The sequence below is a fragment of the Anomaloglossus baeobatrachus genome, chromosome 4, assembly GCF_048569485.1.
Source record: "Anomaloglossus baeobatrachus isolate aAnoBae1 chromosome 4, aAnoBae1.hap1, whole genome shotgun sequence".
Classification (NCBI taxonomy): Eukaryota; Metazoa; Chordata; class Amphibia; order Anura; family Aromobatidae; genus Anomaloglossus; species Anomaloglossus baeobatrachus.
Window position 1 is genome coordinate 366,406,609 of NC_134356.1, and position 21,556 is coordinate 366,428,164.

The following is a 21,556-nucleotide window of genomic DNA, read 5'->3' on the forward strand; positions in this document are numbered from 1 at the left end:
GTAAACAAAGTTGATGGTGGTCGGTGCCCGCAGCCGGCTGCGTCTGGTCCCCCACCCGGGTTGGTGGTTTTGGCCTTTCTCCTGCACCTTGTTATGTTTGTGTATACTGCCTGTGCCTCAGCCATGGGAGTCCACTCCCCGGCTGTGTATGTGTCGGTGGAGTCCGTTTGCCCGAAGACGCTGGCCCATGGGATCTCTCTGCCTGTGCGGTGGCTTTCTATCCCCCTCGATGGGCTGTTCTCTTCAGTCGGGACTTGGGATGGGAAAGGACCTAAGGTCCAGACCTCAATCAGTGAATTCGACGTGGTCCAGTGGCTTCTGGGTCTCGTTCTGGGTCTGAGTACCCCCCTGGTGCTCTGGTTTCCAGTCGGTTCCCCGGTTCGGTACCGGTGGGCCACTACCCTGCCCCGGTCCCTTACGGTTCCATCTGGCCATCTTCCCGGCTCCTGCAGGCCAAGCCACAGCCTGCCTCCTAGCCAAGGTGTGCGGGCTACGACCCACACACCTTTCAGTCTGTCACTCCCCTCTACTGAACTGACTCTCCTCTCAAATCTGACTTGAGCTAGAACTCAAACTTGAACTCCTACTTTTCCTGCCTCAGGCCCTCTGGACTCCTTGGTGGGCATGGCCAACCGCCTGGCTCTGCCCCCTGGTGTGACCATTAAGCTCTGAGGGAGGTGACTAGGTTTTAATGTGGTTGGCTGCTGTTACCTTTTTAGGCGGACAGGTGTTATGCGGTGCCTATCAGTGACTACCTGGCTAATCCAGGGCGTCACACTCCCCGTTGGTTAATTACAGACCGTCCGCGGGCTGTCCGACCACCACCATTTATTTTAACTGAAAAAGATAAAAAGAGAACATATACAATTATAATAACAGTTGTACAATGTGCAGATTTTTGTGTTTCTTCCCTTGTGGGAGGCATTTTGCTTAAACGTTACCAACATTTTTATTAAAACTGGAAACGGGACGGGACCGGGTCCTTTCAGTCACCCACCCAAGAAAACCTGCCCCTTGATGCTGCCTCTAAGAAACAAGCAGCACCCCTTTTCCCCAGTCCTAGAAACAGGAACGGGTCCGAGTATTGCCCACACGGGCCGAGTACAAAGTTCCATACCCTGCAGTCTCTCAGAGGCCATACGTCCAGGGGACCCCTGACCCGGAGGCTCGTCACCGGTTTCATTGGTGCTCGGCCATCGCATTCCCACAGGCCCTTCCTCCAACCTGCCTCTCCGGAGGCTGTGGGACCTGAAAGGGTGGTCCAGGACAATTTACAAACAGGGTAACTCCGCTGCCGTGCGGGTTTCAAAAGCGATCTGGAGTTTATTGAAAATGGCAGTTACCGAGGCCGAGTCTGCGTCTGCCCAAGTCTCCACCTCCTGCTCGGCCGCGCCAGTCAGCTGCCCCAGGACTACCGCTGCACACTGTCTGCCAGTCATAGCATACAAATCTAGGATCGTGCACATTTTTTTCGGGAACACCTGCAAGGCATCAGGCTTCCCATCGTACTGGGGTAACCAGACAGCACCGTGCACGTAGGACAAGGAGATTGGCATTACCTGGGCGACTGCCGGAGCCGCGGCCTCCCCCGCTCCTGCGACCGGAGCGAGCACCGCCACATTCCCATCACCGGGCGCATCTGCGGGTGCCGCCACTCCAGCGGCCGGCACCCCCCCCCGCCATCGAGGTTGGGCGCGGACATCTTCCTGCTTCTCTCCCTTGGTCTTTTCGCGGCCTTCCCTTTTCCAGCCGGACAACTTCACTTTGCGACCGCTCACTTTCTCTGCAAGGCCCCGTTCTCTGGGGGCGGGGCTTCTGCTTTCGTGCCCTGTCTGCGGGGAAGAAGACTCTGGCGGGAATCTTCGCGCCAAAAGATGGCGGCAAGATGGCGGATTCTGCAAATTTTGCAACGGATCCCCTCTGACTTCAACTTCAAGGCGCACTTCACTAGGTAAGTGAATGGATTCAATCCTGTTCGTGACGCCAGAAGACTTGATGTGTACCTCCCCGCACTCAGCTGCAGCCGAGCTGCTCGGATCCGGGCTCGTTTGGTGGGTGGCTCGAGCGCCTCCGGACCCGGGGGTCACATCGCTCTGCAAGGGGTTTCTGGCAATCTTGATGGGGGTGGTTAGGTAGGTGTACGGCCGGAGCCATGTTTTGTGTTCGTGACGCCACCCACGGGACGTGATGAAGGTGTAGACACCACCGCTGCAGTTACGGGGGCACCCAGGGGAGATGGTCGTGCAGCAAGATGTTAACCCCTCCGTGGGCAGGGATGGTGGCCACGGGACTCCTTTGGGGAGTGTAGTAGCTGGGCGGTGCAGGGCGGTGCGCGGCCGGATGGCACAGTTGTACTCACGATTATTGACACACAAGTCTCTGGTAAACAAAGTTGATGGTTGTCTGTGCCCACAGCCGGCTGCGTCTGGTCCCCCACCCGGGTTGGTGGTCTTGGCCTTTCTCCTGCACCTTGTTATGTTTGTGTAGACTGCCTGTGCCTCAGCAATGGGAGTCCGCTCCCCGGCTGTGTATGTGTCGGTTGAGTCCGTTTGCCCGCAGACGCTGGCCCGTGGGATCTCTCTGCCTGTGCGGTAGCTTTCTATCCCCCTCGGTGCGCTGTTGTCTTTAGTCGGGACTTAGGATAGGAAAGGACTTAAGGTCCAGACCTCAATCAGTGAATTTGACGTGGTCCAGTGGCTTCTGGGCCTCGTTCTGGGTCTGAGTACCCCCCTGGTGCTCCGGTTTCCAGTCGGTTCCCCGCTTCGGTACCGGCGGGCCACTACCCTGCCCCGGTCCCTTACGGTTCCACCTGGCCATCTTTCCGGCTCCTGCAGGCCAAGCCACCGCCTGCCTCCTAGCCAGGGTGTGCGGGCTACGACCCTCACACCTGTCAGTCTGTCACTCCACTCCACTGAACTGACTCTCCTCTCAGATCTGACTTGAGCTACAACTCAAACTTGAACTCCTACTTTTTCCTTCCTCAGGCCCTCTGGACTCATCGGTGGGTGTGGCCAACTGCCTGGCTCCGCCCCCTGGTGTGACCATTAAGCTCTGAGGGAGGTGACTAGGTTTTAGTGTGCTTGGCTGCTGTTACCTTTTTAGGGAGACAGGTGTTATGCGGGGCCTATCTGTGACTACCTGGCTAGTCCAGGGCATCACACAGCCAGCTGTGTGGAGTTACAGTTCATTGAGGGAACCATGAATGCCAACATGTACTGTGACATACTGAGGCAGAGCATGATCCCCTCCCTTCATATTCCAACTTGATAACAACCTCAACCACATCTCCAAGACAACCACTGCCTTGCTAAAGAAACTGAGGGTAAAGGTGCTGGGCTGGGCAAGCATGTCTCCAGACCTGAACCCTATTGAGCATCTGTGGAGCCTCCTCAAATGGTAGGTGGAGGAGCGCAAGATATTTAACATTCACCAGCTCCATGATGTAGTTATGGAGGATATAAAGGATTCTAGTGTTTCTTGTGAAGCTCTAGTAAACTTCATGCCTAAGAGAGTTAAGGAAATGCTTCAAAATAATGGTAGCCACACAAAATATTGACACTTTGGGTACAATTTGGCCATTTTTGCTTAGGGGGTGTACTCACTTTTCTTGCTAGCGGTTTAGACATTAATAATAGTGCGTTGAGTTACTTAGTGGGCACACCAAATGTACACTGTTATACAAGCTGCACACTGACTACTTTACATATGGGCTGTCCCACATTGCTTAAAGGCATAGTATTCTGTAGTACTCAGTGTATGTAAACTTTTGACTTTGCAGAAACCATTAAAAATGCCTTAAAACATTCTCTCTCTCATTAGTCTGGGATTTGGCAAATATAAATATTTTTGGTAATCCTAATTGACTTAAAACAGGAAAGGTTTATTCGGATTTCATGTCAGGTAGTGAGAAAAACATTCATATGTATCTTTTAAGATAGTGTATGTAAATGTCTGGTTTTAACTGTATCTCTAACTAGAAAACAATTTAATTGATGGCCTATAAAAAGGTGTCTCATTAACAAGGTGTCACACAAGAAACATCTTATGATGGGTAAAACCAGTGAGCTGTCTCAACTCCATCTCAACCTTATTATTTCAAAACATACTGATGGCATTGGTTACAGAAGAACATTCTTAGTGTCCATATTTGGACCTCTTTCCTAACGATTTTCCATTGGCATGGCAAGATCCTGCCAACTACACAAAGTGTAGCATCGTACAAGATGGTAGTAATGGGTGAAATCTGTGATTTCTACACACTGGCACACTATATGAAAGATGGGGTCCTAGCTGGGTGTGTGAACCTGTGTCATGAGGTTGGTATGCCCATGCAGGCCGCATGCTGCAGTTGGCCTTTGCTGGCCAGGACCAGATGTTAACTGAGTTACTGAAGGAGACCACCAGTTCTTATAAGACAGTTTTTTTTTTCTTAACACCAATCTGATGACAACTATATACACAGGAGAGTGTGCACTTATCTTCTCAGACGTCATGTTATCAACACAAAACCTTTTTTTAAAAAGTCTCTTCCGTGATCCCAAGTCTTTTACCACCACCAAGCTGAAAATAACACCACAGTCCGTGAAACTCATCCTGTCTTCCCTGTAGTTCTGGGTCTAGGCTCGTCAGCATCTCACACTTCAGGGATACCCGACCAGAACTCTTATGTCGTCTCACATCCTTTTCCAATTTTGCCCATTTACCTTCAAAGAGCTGTAATCTACTCTGAGCCATACTGCTCAGCATCCTATTTAAGGACCCACCTTACTAGTTTACTTGGTCAGTCCGTTGACCCGACAATGTTGGGCCACTCCATGTTCTGGCCACATCGCTCTGTCTCAGTCTGTTCCCTAGGATCACACTATCTCTGGCTCCAGTGTTTTCTTTTATGCAAAACGTTGGATTTCATCATAAAATGAATTGAGAAAGACGACGTCTCACCAAGTGAAAAGTTACTAGTTTTTTTCATATTTATTCCCACTGATTATTCCCACTGATTAGTCTGTTTTTGTTTTATTTTTAAATCTATCACAGTTCCAGAGATGTAGGCATCTTATGTAGTATAAATGTATCCGGTTTTTACCAAAAAGGTGTGGCTCACAGCATAATAGTGCAAAGCAAATAATACATGCCCCCAGAGAATCACGAGTCACACCCCCTTAGCAAAGACCTTAATATTAGCACCAGATAAAATGCTTATATTTTTTAAACTGTATGGTGGAAAATTATATATAAAAAAGAATACTTGGGAGCAGCAGGAATATAATATAAAAAAACTGGCTACTTTTCATCTGGTGGCAGGTTCTAAAAAGAGCTCATCTGATGAGGTTAGTTGTCTAATCCATAGCTAAGTTTGATCATTATGCACCAAAGTTGGTGATGTAGCAGAAAAGGTCAGCACGTGGAATGGGAATTACCATTGCAACAAGGTATGAAGTATAGCAGATAGGTAAGCAGAAATGGAAGGAAGACTGCAATTGGAGGGCACGAGATGTTGTCAAAGGTGGTCACGGTTGACAGACAACCCTGTGGTATCTGGCTGTAGAAGGCCACAGCATTTGGCTACACAAACTGCTCCCTGACATTCCATTCTTCTGCTTCTGAGTTGCACAAGCAGGTTCGGCGGTCGACCAGCTGTGTCCTCATTAGTGATCGAACTAGCAGGAGTTAGTTCCTGCTAGTCTGCTGGTTACCTTTTTGATTACATGTTGCGGAAGACCTATCACAGGTGGTCTTCGCCTTTTTAAGATGGAGGAATTTGTCTTCCTATGCTGACTATAGTTTTCTGCTAAACTGGTGCGTGTGCTGTCTTTTTCCAGTCTCATGAATTACTGTGCGTTGCTTGGTGTGCAGTGGAATTGCTCCTGCCATCTGGTTATTTCCTTCCTGCTTTAGTTCCTTATAAAACGTTGTTAAATTATTCTGTGTGTGTGCTACGTGATAGAGTTTTAGTTTCCCCTGTTTGTCTATCACTGTTGGTGTTTACATGCTCTTCTCCCGCGCTCCCTGGGATAGGCAGGCAGGGGGTATTAGTTCAGGGCTGGTCAGGAGCAGAGGTAGGAAGGTGGCCCAGATATTGTCATGTCACCATGAGATGTATCTCTGGGATCAGGGACAGCTAGAATCCCCCTAGCCTGAGGGCCAGTTTAGGAGTTCTGGTCCCCTGTTATCCCCTGCCACCCCGTGGCAGGAGCTTCACTGGTGGTTGTGATCATGTGAACCCTGTCCCTATTTTGCAAAAGGGGGTGGTCATCTCAGCCTTGTGCCCAGACTTGGAAGGGGAGGTGTTGGAGGCTCAGGGGGATGCCCCAGGCTCTTGCCCTTCAGGGAGGTTATTTGTAGCACCTAATTTGTGCCGTAAAATAATTGAAGAACATCAAGACTCTGTACTTATGGGTCATCCAAGTAGTAAAGCAATCTCGGACCTCCTTTCTCATCATTTTTGGTGGCCGGGGTTGCATCAGGATGTGGATGACTATGTGTCTGCTTGTAGTATTTGTGCAATTTCCAATGTTGCGCATACTCTGCCATCTAAATCTCTTCTGCCATTAGCTATCCCTAGTAGACTATGGATGCATTTATTCATGGATTTTAGTGATGAGCGAGCATGCTTGTCACTACTCGGTACTCGCACGAGTATCACTGTACTCGGGCTGCTCGGCGGGGACCGAGTAATCTCGCGATACTCGTGCTTTACTCGTGGTCTTCATTTCTGCATGTTGGCGCTCTTTTGAGAGCCAGCCCTCATGCAGGGATTGGCTGGCAGACCACTGCAATGCCACAGCCCTGTTAGTTGTGGAATTGCAGTGATTGGCCGGCCTGCACAGCGTCACCGAGCCTTTATATCGGCCGGCGCGCTGTGCTCTGCTCACAGCTATTCTGACAGTGAGTGTAGGGAGAGTGTCGCTGATTCAGGGAAAGCTTTGCGGCCCTTTATAGCTTTTTCAGTTGCAGGGCTGCAAACAGTGTGACCAAAAGTCCTTCTCAGGACTATTCTAGTTGTATACAGGCAGGCAGGGTATAGCCAGGTCGGAGTACAGTAGCAGAGTCCTTCTCAGGACTATTGTTGCTATATACAGGCAGGGTATAGCCAGGTCTGAATACAGGCTAGTGACCAAAAGAGTCCTTGTCAGGACTATTGTAGCAGTATACAGGCAGGCAGGCAGGCAGGGTAGTGGTGACCGTATACCAGCCTTCATATCTGGGGCTGGTGTACACAGTGTAAAACAGTCCAGATAGTGTCTGACTTGTCTGTACTGTAATTGTCGCTCCCCAAAAAAACCTGTTAGTAGGTTATTATTGCGTCCGTGCTTGGTTTTTAAAACCGCACGTGTGTGCCTGTTGGTGGCAGCGTACAGGTGCACTGGTGTGCGTTTACCAAACTATTATATAACGCACAAGTGTAGTGTATAATACACGTCAGTCAGCAGTGGCTGATAGTGTCAGAGTTCTTAATTTTTGCTCCTAAAACCTGTGTTAGGTTATTATTGCGTCCGTGCTTGGTTTTTAAAACCGCACGTGTGTGCCTGTTGGTGGCAGCGTACAGGTGCACTGGTGTGCGTTTACCAAACTATTATATAACGCACAAGTGTAGTGTATAATACACGTCAGTCAGCAGTGGCTGATAGTGTCAGAGTTCTTAATTTTTGCTCCTAAAACCTGTGTTAGGTTATTATTGCGTCCGTGCTTGGTTTTTAAAACCGCACGTGTGTGCCTGTTGGTGGCAGCGTACAGGTGCACTGGTGTGCGTTTACCAAACTATTATATAACGCACAAGTGTAGTGTATAATACACGTCAGTCAGCAGTGGCTGATAGTGTCAGAGTTCTTAATTTTTGCTCCTAAAACCTGTGTTAGGTTATTATTGCGTCCGTGCTTGGTTTTTAAAACCGCACGTGTGTGCCTGTTGGTGGCAGCGTACAGGTGCACTGGTGTGCGTTTACCAAACTATTATATAACGCACAAGTGTAGTGTATAATACACGTCAGTCAGCAGTGGCTGATAGTGTCAGAGTTCTTAATTTTTGCTCCTAAAACCTGTGTTAGGTTATTATTGCGTCCGTGCTTGGTTTTTAAAACCGCACGTGTGTGCCTGTTGGTGGCAGCGTACAGGTGCACTGGTGTGCGTTTACCAAACTATTATATAACGCACAAGTGTAGTGTATAATACACGTCAGTCAGCAGTGGCTGATAGTGTCAGAGTTCTTAATTTTTGCTCCTAAAACCTGTGTTAGGTTATTATTGCGTCCGTGCTTGGTTTTTAAAACCGCACGTGTGTGCCTGTTGGTGGCAGCGTACAGGTGCACTGGTGTGCGTTTACCAAACTATTATATAACGCACAAGTGTAGTGTATAATACACGTCAGTCAGCAGTGGCTGATAGTGTCAGAGTTCTTAATTTTTGCTCCTAAAACCTGTGTTAGGTTATTATTGCGTCCGTGCTTGGTTTTTAAAACCGCACGTGTGTGCCTGTTGGTGGCAGCGTACAGGTGCACTGGTGTGCGTTTACCAAACTATTATATAACGCACAAGTGTAGTGTATAATACACGTCAGTCAGCAGTGGCTGATAGTGTCAGAGTTCTTAATTTTTGCTCCTAAAACCTGTGTTAGGTTATTATTGCGTCCGTGCTTGGTTTTTAAAACCGCACGTGTGTGCCTGTTGGTGGCAGCGTACAGGTGCACTTGTGTGCAATTTCCAGAAACTTTGATATAACGCACAAGTAGTGAATATACACGTCAGCAGTGCACAGCATTGCAAAATGCGCAAGGGCATTGGCAAGGAACAAGGAAGTGGACGTGATGGTGGTGCAGGCAGAGGCCGAGGTCGTGGGCAAGCTCTAATTTCGCCACAACAAAGGGCCACATCTAGTCGCTCGCACGTCCTGTCCCAAATTCTTGGGGACCGCAGCAGTACACCGCTCTTGAACCAAGACCAGTGTCAACAGGTTGTTAGTTGGATAGCGGATAATGCTTCCAGTCAGATTGGCACCACCACAAACACTCTGTCTTCCACACGGTCAAGTGTCAGTAGCCGTGATACTGCACCGCACATTTCTGAACCTGATCCTCCTTCCTACCACCAGGCTGAGTACACGTCCTCCTCGGACATTAATGATCCCACACTTGGACACTCGGAAGAGCTGTTCACGTTTCCATTCACACATTCTGGCCTCTCGCCAGCTCATATTGAAGTGGGTCATGAGGAGATCGTCTGTACAGATAGCCAAATATTTGAGCAGCCACGTTCTCACGAAGTTGGCAACGTGTCTCAACAAGTGGTGGACGATGATGAGACACAATTGTCAGCAAGTCAGGAGGAGGAGCAGGGTGCGGAAGAGGAAGACGACGTGGTGGATGATCCAGTAACTGACCCAACCTGGCAGGAGGATATGCAGAGCGAGGACAGCAGTGCACAGGGGGAGGGAGGCGTAGCATCACAACAGGCAGTAAGAAGCAGGGTGGTGGCCCCAGGCAGAAGTCAGGCAACCGTTCCCCGTAACAACACGACGACACAAGGTGCCTGTACAAATGTTAGGTCTTCACGAGTCTGGCAGTTTTTTAAGTTGGATCCAGATTATTCAAAAAAGGCCATTTGCAACACCTGCCGTGCCAGCATCAGCAGGGGTACCAAAACTAGCAGCCTGACCACCACCAGCATGATCAGGCACATGTCAGCCAAGCACCCGACTTTGTGGGAAGTACAACAGAGTCGAGGAGCAGTGCTTGCTGATGTCACTGCTACGTCTTCGCTGGTTGTGCATGCGAGCCAATCCTCTGTCCATGCTGCCTGCGAACAAGCCTCCTCCACTCCTGCACCTGCAGTTGCCTACGCAGAAAGAACACCATCATCAAGCACGTCCTTGTCCCAGCGCAGCGTTCAGTTATCCATTGAGCAAACCTTTGAACGCAGGCGCAAATACACTGCCAACACCCCACATGCCACAGTTCTAAATGCTAACATTTCGCGACTGCTTGCGCTGGAAATGTTGCCTTTTAGGCTGGTGGAGACAGAAGCATTCCGTGACCTGATGGCGGCAGCTGTCCCACGTTACTCGGTCCCCAGCCGCCACTATTTCTCCCGGTGTGCCGTCCCCGCGTTGCATAACCACGTGTCACAAAACATCACACGTGCCCTGAACAACGCTGTTTCACCCAAAGTCCACCTAACCACAGACACGTGGACAAGTGCTTGTGGGCAAGGCCGCTACATCTCGTTGACGGCACACTGGGTTAATATTGTGGAAGCTGGGACCCAGTCTGAGCGAGGGACGGAACACGTCCTTCCCACACCAAGGTTTGCAGGCCCTACCTCAGTCAGTGTTTCACCCACACTCTACAGCTCCGGAATGTCATGCTCTTCAGCCTCCTCCTCCTCCTGCGCATCCTCATCCACTGTGCCCTCCACACCAGTCACAAGCTGGAAGCACTGCAGCACTGCCTCGGCGAAGCGGCAACAGGCTGTGCTGAAGCTAATCTGCATAGGTGACAAACCCCACAGTGCAGAAGAGCTGTGGACAGCTCTGAAACAGCAGGCAGATCACTGGCTCACACCTCTGAACCTAAAGCCAGGAAAGGTCGTTTGTGACAATGGCCGGAACCTGGTGGCGGCTTTGAGGCGAGGCCAGCTGACACATGTTCCATGCGTGGCCCATGTGCTCAACCTCGTGGTTCAGCGGTTTATAAAGTCATACCCAGAGCTGTCTGATCTGCTGGTAAAAGTTCGCCGCCTGTCTGCACATTTTCGAAAGTCACCTACTGCTTCAGCCGGCCTTGCCGGCTTTCAGCGCCGTTTGCATCTTCCGGCTCACAGACTGGTGTGTGATGTCCCCACGCGTTGGAATTCAACTCTGCACATGTTGGTCAGGATATGTGAGCAGAAGAGGGCAGTTGTTGAGTACCTGCATCACCTAAGCCGTCGGGAAATGGGTCAAACTCCACACATAACACCTGAGGAGTGGAGATGGATGTCAGACCTATGTACCATCCTCCAAAACTTTGAGGACTCCACCAAGATGGTGAGTGGTGATGACGCCATTATTAGCGTCACCATACCGCTACTCTGCCTTCTAAAACGGTCCCTGCTGAAAAACAAACATGATGCATTGCAGGCGGAGCGCGATGAGTTGCAGCAAGAAACAGTAGTGGGTGTGGGTGATAACACACAGCCCAGCCTCGTCTCATCACAACGTGCAGTGGAGGACTATGACGAGGAGGAGGATGAAGACATGGAGCAACTCTCCGGCCAAATTGAGGATATGACATGCACACCAGTCATATCCTCGATTCAGCGTGGCTGGCCAGAGGACAGGGTAGATGAGGAGGAGGAGGAGGAGGAGGAGGACAGCATGTTCAGTCATCTTGTTGGTCAGGCTACTGAAGTCCTGGCTGTTAAGAGTCTGGCGCACATGGCTGACTTTATGGTAAGCTGCCTGTCTCGTGACCCTCGCGTTAAGAACATCTTGGCCGACAATCATTACTGGTTGGTAACACTGTTAGACCCACGCTACAAGGAGAACTTTTTGTCTCTTATTCCCGTGGATGAGAGGTCAACCAAAATGCAGCAGTTTCGGAAGGCCATACTCACGGAAGTAGGCAAAGCATTCCCCTCACAAAACGCTAGCGGCATAGGTCAGGAATCAGTGGACAACCGAGGCGTACAGCCGAGAGAGGCACAAGTCCAATCCGCCAGAGGTAGGGGAACAGTCTTTAAGATGTGGGACAGTTTTCTCAGCCCCTCACGTACCACAGCCCCTGAGGTGCGGGGTAGTGCCACAAGAAATCCTAAGTTTGCCCAGATGCTGAAGGAGTACCTTGCAGATCGAACAACTGTACTCCGACATTCCTCTGTGCCTTACAATTATTGGGTATCCAAGCTGGACACGTGGCATGAATTGGCTCTCTACGCCTTGGAAGTCCTGGCCTGCCCTACTGCTAGCGTTTTGTCAGAGCGTGTTTTTAGTGCCGCAGGTGGAATCATTACAGATAAACGCACCCGCCTGTCAACTGAAAATGCTGACAGGCTGACTCTGATAAAGATGAACAAGGGTTGGATTGGGCCAGACTTCACCACACCACCAGCAAATGAGAGCGGAATTTAAAATTTGCCATGTACCTCCACTCACCCATGGGTACACTTCTCGACTTTGGATAATCGCTGGACTGCTCCTCCTTCTCCTCATGCGCCATCATGATGACCGTTACAATAGTTAGGTCTTTGTTTCAGGTATACCCCCAGTGGTAAATTTTTTCGCCCATTCTTTGCAGAATGGACATTACAACGACAGGAGACCCGCTCCTTTGCAATGGGAACAATGTTTTGAGGCCCTCATGCACGTCTCTACCCAGGGACAACGTGTAGCCTCCCAATTTTTGGCTGCCCTGCCTAAGGGCTATACTATAATACACCCACTTCCTTAAAATGGACACTTAATGTTTTGAGGCCCTCATGCACGTCTCTACCCAGGGACAATGTGGAGCCTCCCAATTTTTGGCTGCCCTGGCAAAGGGCTATACTGAAATAGACCCACTTCCTTACAATGGGCACTTCAGGTTTAAAGGCCATCATGCACGTCTCTATCCAGGGACAATGTGGAGCCTCCCAATTTTTGGCTGCCCTGCCTAAGGGCTATACTATAATACACCCACTTCCTTAAAATGGACACTTAATGTTTTGAGGCCCTCATGCACGTCTCTACCCAGGGACAATGTGGAGCCTCCCAATTTTTGGCTGCCCTGGCAAAGGGCTATACTGAAATAGACCCACTTCCTTACAATGGGCACTTCAGGTTTAAAGGCCATCATGCACGTCTCTATCCAGGGACAATGTGGAGCCTCCCAATTTTTGGCTGCCCTGCCTAAGGGCTATACTGAAATACACCCACTTCCTTAAAATGGACACTTAATGTTTTGAGGCCCTCATGCACGTCTCTACCCAGGGACAATGTGGAGCCTCCCAATTTTTGGCTGCCCTGGCAAAGGGCTATACTGAAATAGACCCACTTCCTTACAATGGGCACTTCAGGTTTAAAGGCCATCATGCACGTCTCTATCCAGGGACAATGTGGAGCCTCCCAATTTTTGGCTGCCCTGCCTAAGGGCTATACTATAATACACCCACTTCCTTAAAATGGACACTTAATGTTTTGAGGCCCTCATGCACGTCTCTACCCAGGGACAATGTGGAGCCTCCCAATTTTTGGCTGCCCTGGCAAAGGGCTATACTGAAATAGACCCACTTCCTTACAATGGGCACTTCAGGTTTAAAGGCCATCATGCACGTCTCTATCCAGGGACAATGTGGAGCCTCCCAATTTTTGGCTGCCCTGCCTAAGGGCTATACTATAATACACCCACTTCCTTAAAATGGACACTTAATGTTTTGAGGCCCTCATGCACGTCTCTACCCAGGGACAATGTGGAGCCTCCCAATTTTTGGCTGCCCTGGCAAAGGGCTATACTGAAATAGACCCACTTCCTTACAATGGGCACTTCAGGTTTAAAGGCCATCATGCACGTCTCTACCCAGGGACAATGTGGAGCCTCCCAATTTTTGGCTGCCCTGCCTAAGGGCTATACTATAATACACCCACTTCCTGACAATGGACACTTAATGTTTTGAGGCCCTCATGCACGTCTCTACCCAGGGACAATGTGGAGCCTCCCAATTTTTGGCTGCCCTGGCAAAGGGCTATACTGAAATAGACCCACTTCCTTACAATGGGCACTTCAGGTTTAAAGGCCATCATGCACGTCTCTATCCAGGGACAATGTGGAGCCTCCCAATTTTTGGCTGCCCTGCCTAAGGGCTATACTGAAATACACCCACTTCCTTAAAATGGACACTTAATGTTTTGAGGCCCTCATGCACGTCTCTACCCAGGGACAATGTGGAGCCTCCCAATTTTTGGCTGCCCTGGCAAAGGGCTATACTGAAATAGACCCACTTCCTTACAATGGGCACTTCAGGTTTAAAGGCCATCATGCACGTCTCTACCCAGGGACAATGTGGAGCCTCCCAATTTTTGGCTGCCCTGCCTAAGGGCTATACTATAATACACCCACTTCCTGACAATGGACACTTAATGTTTTGAGGCCCTCATGCACGTCTCTACCCAGGGACAATGTGGAGCCTCCCAATTTTTGGCTGCCCTGGCAAAGGGCTATACTGAAATAGACCCACTTCCTTACAATGGGCACTTCAGGTTTAAAGGCCATCATGCACGTCTCTATCCAGGGACAATGTGGAGCCTCCCAATTTTTGGCTGCCCTGCCTAAGGGCTATACTGAAATACACCCACTTCCTTAAAATGGACACTTAATGTTTTGAGGCCCTCATGCACGTCTCTACCCAGGGACAATGTGGAGCCTCCCAATTTTTGGCTGCCCTGGCAAAGGGCTATACTGAAATAGACCCACTTCCTTACAATGGGCACTTCAGGTTTAAAGGCCATCATGCACGTCTCTACCCAGGGACAATGTGGAGCCTCCCAATTTTTGGCTGCCCTGCCTAAGGGCTATACTATAATACACCCACTTCCTGACAATGGACACTTAATGTTTTGAGGCCCTCATGCACGTCTGTATGCAGGGGCATTGGTGAACCTCACAATTTAGGACTGCCCTGGCAAAGGAAAATACTACAAAGACTCACTTCCTCAAAATGGGCACATTAGACTCAAGAGGCCTTCATGTACGTCTCTTCTCAGGGACATCGGAGTGCCACACAATGTTTTCACGTAAAATCTTTCATGTATTGATCTCAAAAAGTAACATACACCAGCTCTATCTCACTATTGGGTATGTGCCCTTAACATTTCCGCCATGAAAAATCATTTTGGGGTCATTTTGGAAGGTTTTCTGGTGAGTCCGTAAAAATGGCGTAAAACGCGGACAAAATTGTTCACAGCTGTGACTTTTGAGTGATAAATGCTTCAAGGGGTCTTCCCCATGCTGTTGCCATGTCATTTGAGCACTCTTCTGAGACTTTTGTGACATTTTTAGGGTTTCTCCATGCTGCCGGGAGGTCATTTCACAAAAATACTCGGGTCTCCCATAGGATAACATTGGGCTCGTTGCTCGGGCCGAGTACACGAGTATCTTGGGAGGCTCGGCCCGAGCTTCGAGCACCCGAGCTTTTTAGTACTCGCTCATCACTAATGGATTTCATTACTGACCTACCTTTGTCTGCAAGAAAGAGTGTGGTTTTAGTAGTTGAGGATAGGTCCAGTAAGATGGTACATTTCATCACATTACCGACACTTTCAAATGCCAAGACTCTAGCTCTCTTGGTCATCAATGAGATTGTGAAGCTTCATGGGGCTCCTTCCAATGTGGTCTCATGTTGGGGAACCCAGTTTGTTTCCAAATTTTGAAAAGAATTTTGAGCTTGACTGGGGGTGCAGTTGTCTTTGTCTTCTGCCTTCCATCATTAGTCAAATGGTCAGACCGAGTACATAAATCAAAATTTGGAAACTTACCCTAGGTGTTTTGTCTCCGAGAACAAGGAGGATTGGGCATCTTACTTACCGTTGGCCAAATTTGCTATAATCAACTGTCAAAAATCAAATTAACGTAAAACACACAAATCCCTATTAAAATATATCTTTATTTGTTCAATTATTAAAAAATTGCAATAATCAACTGTCACCAGGAGTCTACAGGAAAGTCACCTTTCTTTGGTGCATATCTGCAATTTGGTTCCTTTAGTGGAAGTTGCTATGGAGGAGTGTTTTGCCTCATTGCTCTCTTCTGAATGGCAAGCGGGTCAGAGTAATTTGAAGCTGATGGGAGATAGATAAAAATATATGGCTGTCAAAAATCAATCGCCAGGTCCGGATCTAAGTGTGAATAATTATGTATGGTTGTCTACCAGGAATATTAAGTTGAAGGTTCATTCCTGGAAGCTGGGACCTAGGTTTATTGGTCCCTATAAAGTAGTCGCAATCAATAACCATGTAGCGTTTCATCTGGAGTTACCTCAGGCTCTTAGGATTCACAATGTGAGTTTGTTGATTCTCATCTTTTACGTCATTCCCTTCAATACTTGGTGCACTGGAGGGATTACAGTTGAGGGGAAAGGATATGGGTCCAAGCATTGGCTGTGAATGCCAATGTTCATTTATTTAATTTTTCCCATCCAGGTAAGCCTGGTCCTGAGTGTCCGGAGATCATTCTTAGCAGGGGGGTACTATCATGGGTGTGTCACGATTGACAGACAATCCTGTGGTGTCTGGCTGTAGAAGCTCGCAGCATTTGGCTGCATAAACTGCCCCCTGACATTCCATTTTTCCTGTTGTGGTGTAAAGGGTACTCTATGTATCTTCTATGCTTGGGGTTAATCCCTTTCCTTTTAGGACCCTGCAGATATCCTCATCTTTCATCTGTTATTCATCATCACTTCCCCTTGTGTCCTTAAATACCCACATTTCCCTTTGGTGTTTGCTGTTGATAGGGGTACTTCACACACAGCGAGATCGCTACTGAGATCGTTGCTGTCACTTTTTTGTGATGCAGCAGTGACCTTATTAGTGATCTCGCTGTGTGTGACACTGAGCAGCGATCTGGCCCCTGCTGTGAGATCGCTGCTCGTTACACACAGCCCTGGTTCGTTTTTTTATTGTTGCTCTCCCGCTGTTAAGCCCACATTGCTGTGTGTGACAGCGAGAGAGCAACAATCCTGAATGTGCAGTGAGCAGGAGCCGGCGTCTGACATCCTGCGGTAAGCTGTAACCAAGGTAAACATCGGGTAACCAAGGTGGTTACCCGATATTTACCTTCGTTACCAGCCTCTGCAGCTCTCACGCTGCCAGTGCCGGCTCCTGCTCCCTGCACACGCTAAGCTAAGCGGTGTGCGCTGGTAACTAAGGTAAACATCGGGTAACCATACCCGATGTTTACCTTAGTTTCCAGTGTCCGCAGCTTGCAGATGCCAGCTCTGTGCAAGCGCAGCATCGTTTCCACGCGTTGCTGCTGGCTGGGGGCTGGTCACTGGTCACTGGAGAGATCTGCCTGTTTGACAGCTCACCAGCGACCATGTAGCGACGCAGCAGCGATCCTGACCAGGTCAGATCGCTGGTGGGATCGCTGCTGCGTCGCTAAAGTGTGACGGTACCCATAGAGTTATATTTGTATACAGACCTTGAATGCAAGCAGTCGGCTTGTATCCAGCTGAAGAAACATTGTTGTTTGTTGCTGTACCTCTCTCTGAGTCATCCTGGAGATATGTTGTTCATATACTTTCCTCTGTGTGTAATCCCTGTGTGTTCTTTAGAATTTAGTTTGGTTGACTAATCGTTCATCCCATCTGTTCCTTAGCTAGGGCCCAGTTCAGGTTCAGCCAGGGCTAGGTATCCTGCTCGACACATAGGTGCGGAACCAATCTAGGGTGGTCGGGAAACCAGGGGCCAGTAAAAGGCTTGGTCAGGGGTCACCATCTCCCCCTTCCCTGAGCACAGGGTCTCCCTTCCCTGTTGCCGTATTGTGGCACTTCCCTATACCTAGTGTGGCAGATGTATATGTAAAAGGAACTTACAACAGGATCATTTCAAATTTCAGAAATTTCTAACATGGATATGGTTAATAGCTTTATAATAGCAATGTTTTGGCACACTGGTAACTTGCTTATAGAGATGGGGCACACACAAAAATAGCTGAGGTTTGTAAGACAAGGTGTAAACTACTCTGATAGCAGTTGAGAGAAGCTGTAGAAAAACACCTACAGAATTTGAAGTGATTTTGAAAGGAAACAATGGAAGTTGAATGGAATTTAAGAAAAAAAAGAAGAGCTAATTAGACACCTGAGGGAATAACTCTAGGTGTAAAGGTACCGTCACACATAACGAGATCGCTAGTGAGAGCGCAGCTGAGTCACGGTTTCCGTGACGCAGTAGCGATCCCGTTAGCGATCTTGTTATGTGTGACACCTACTAGCGATCAGGCCCCTGCTGTGAGATCGCTGGTCGTTGCAGAATGGTCCAGGCCATTTTCTTTAAAGGCGATGTCCTGCTGGGCAGGACGCATCGCTGTGTTTGACACTGTGTGACAGGGTCACAGTGACTGCTGAGATCGTTATACAAGTCACTACTGCGACCTGTATTGTTCCTGCATCGCTGGTCAGATCTGACTGTGTGACATCTCACCTGCGACCTCCCAGCGACTTACCTGCGATCCCTATCAGGTCGCATCGTTTTCGGGATCACTGGTAAGTCGTTGTGTGTGACTGGGCCTTAACTCATGGTAAGTAAACAACTATCCGTTAGATAGGTAATAATGTACTGATTTCTGGGGCTATCCTCGGCAGTTTCATAGACAATGAGTGGAGCATTTTGTAGCTCCATTCTTGGGATTAACACTAGAACTACTGGACTCGTGACACCTACTGTATATAGAAATACATGGTGAAAAGTAGGCAAAATGACTACCTCAGTAGTTCTAGTAGTTGTAGTGTTAATGACCAGAAACTTAGCACTAGTGATGAGAGAACACTACAGTGCTCTGTTGCTTGGTTCTCAAACGAGTACCGACAACACGAGCATAGTAGTGCTCGCTCATCAATAATTATCACCTATCCTGATAATAGATAAAAACTTATAAGGTTAAGAATTACCTTTTATATCAGGTACAATCCACAGACAAAATGTGTTTATTACAACAAAATTAGATTTTTAATTAAATAGCTTTTTGAGTAATGTGCAATTAAGAACAGTAAATTGCCTGCATTTAGTTTTGAAATGTCTTAAGATTATAATTAGACAATTCCCTATAATTATTCTCTCTTGGGTGTCCCCTGAAGCTTTTTATATCTCCTTTTAAGCATCACTGAAATTCATTGCAGTCTATTGTGTTGTTAATTGCATAAATTTACTATAAAGTCATCAACAAACTGGATGGCAGACAATGAAAATCATTATTTCTAATTTAATTAATATTTAGCTTTGAACCTCGCATCCCAGTCTTGAAAGGAATCACTGTTAAAACAGATATGTTCAGTAAACCTTAGCATTTAGAATTATTTTTAAAACACTTGCTTAATTCTTCCTGTTAAATAGTCCATTCATATTTCTGGGGCTTAGGTGTAATTTTTGCCTATTATGATCTTTTTTGTATTGTTTTTCTATTTAACGATAAAATATTTTTTTTTCATATTTAGTATTCACACGTTACAAATTTGTTAATGAATTTTCCAACAATTTCCCAGGCAGTTAAAAATGTATCTCTTATCCTCCCCTAAGTATACTATTTTTTGTTTCTTTTTAAAATCTGACATACGGTTCTGGGAACATGGGCCTTTTATTAATTGGTATTAATTTTTATGGTATTAACCAAGAGGGGATTACTTATAGGATTTTTTGGGGGACATATCTTTAGGTGTCTTTGCATTATTACCCTGTGAGAAAAGCCCCCTTGATAATGGCCATAAAAATTAGACAAAAAGATACATATCTCTGAAAATATATGGTGGATTTAAAAAAAAAAAAAAAATGCAACATCAAAAGGAAATACTTAGGGTAACAGCAGGTATATAAATACCAAAACTAACCACTTTTGACCTGGTCATAGAGCCTTTCTAATTATGTTATCATATTTCCTCCCATTATTATTATTATTATTATTATTAGTATTATTACTACCATTGTAATAGTTATTCCATGGCCCTTTACATGTGAAAAAGGGATATACATAATTAAAACAAGTACAATATTCATGAACAATATACATCCCTAACAGGTACAGGAGGAGGATACAGTAGGTGAGGGAGAGCTGGTTGCACGTAGCCACAGCCCTTTCTTAAAGAGCCAGCGTACCCTAACCCAGAAGTGCCTATCAGGTCATCTGAGAGGCTGCAGGTACTTAAGGCACCTTTGGTCTTTGGGAGGTGCCTTGGCAATGAGTTGGTCACATTGCCAGTTGTCAGGTCCCTTAGTGCTGCTGCTTATATTGTGCTAATACTGAGACTGAACAACTAATTGCGTCTCACTTCACTGTGTATTTAATCTGGGACACAGCTGACCACTTGCCACCATTCATATTGGAGTTTGACATGACACAAGTTAGGTATTGATAATGTTTTTAACTTCAGTAGGTTAGGGACTGTCTGAGATGGGTACACCTTGACGAGGTGAGACAGCTTTTTACCTTTTTGCAAAAATGTATACACTAAGTAGCCTGTTATTAAGCACTTGCAATTTATTTATTTATAGTCAGGGTATTTTTCATGCAATTTTCTCTTTGTTTTTTTTCTAGTCTTAAGGCTGCAATTCACATGCTTAATGTTGCATGTTTACTGAACATTGTTTCAGCTCAGGTTTTTTGTGTTTTTTGTATGTTATCTTGCTTTTTTGCAAGTTGGGGGCGCAGCCCTCCTAATACTGAGACTGAACAACTAATTGCGTCTCACTTCACTGTGTATTTAATCTGGGACACAGCTGACCACTTGCCACCATTCATATTGGAGTTTGACATGACACAAGTCAGGTATTGATAATGTTTTTAACTTCAGTAGGTTAGGGACTGTCTCAGATGGGTACACCTTGACGAGGTGAGACAGCTTTTTACCTTTTTGCAAAAATGTATACACTAAGTACCCTGTTATTAAGCACTTGCAATTTATTTATTTATAGTCAGGGTATTTTTCATGCAATTTTCTCTTTGGTTTTTTTATATTGTGCTGATGCTGACATTGGTTTATATTTCAGTACTGTGCCAGTCTGCTGATCTGCTGCTGCCACTACCATCCACGCTGGCTAACATGATACCAGCCACTACAAGTATCCATGCCGGTCGCTTCTGCCGTATCATCCATCCATCCTGGATGGATCCGCTACTCCACGTGTTGCTGCTGCCGCTTCTAGCTAAACACTTTACTGTGTCCATGTCGCCAGCTACCAGGTACGGCTGATCCTGACAGTTGACAGATTTCTCTTTTGTACCTGAGACTTCCCTGGATCCATCCATTGGTACTGTAATTCCTGAGCTTGGGCCCCTTGAATATTTTTCAATTTTTGCGGGCAAAGTGTGCACACACATGGTAGTGGTTTTGGCGCCAAAGCGATTAAGATGTGCTGCAGTCACTTACGTAAAACTGAACTTGAACTACTGCTCAACTTCTGTTAACAAGTGTTTAACCTTGCGTAATTTACTTTGTGCACATGTATGAGGGGAGAGGGAGGAGAATAGAGGTATAAATAAGATTGTTAATTCGTGTGCTGGTCCAGAGACAGGTCCTGGTTGCACTCAGTAATTTACACTCCTTATTAGTTTATAGGTGCTGTTCTAGCATTTTTTTCGGGGTGGGTTTCCTGTTAGGTAAATTGTGTTCTGGTAGTTCCTGAGATATTGGAAGGGGTCCCTAAACCAGCACACTGATCCTGGCTTTCTAAGCTGGGTGTATGTACATTTGTTTGCAGTAATTCTTAACTGTGATCCAGAGTTGCATTTCCCACTTTCCAAATCCGTTTATAAAGAAAATGAGTTTACACTCAGCCCTAGTCTGGTCTCGTTATTCATTCGTGACCCACTGTATCCTAGAAGCAACCCCTCGGTCCCACAAGAGGATAGCGG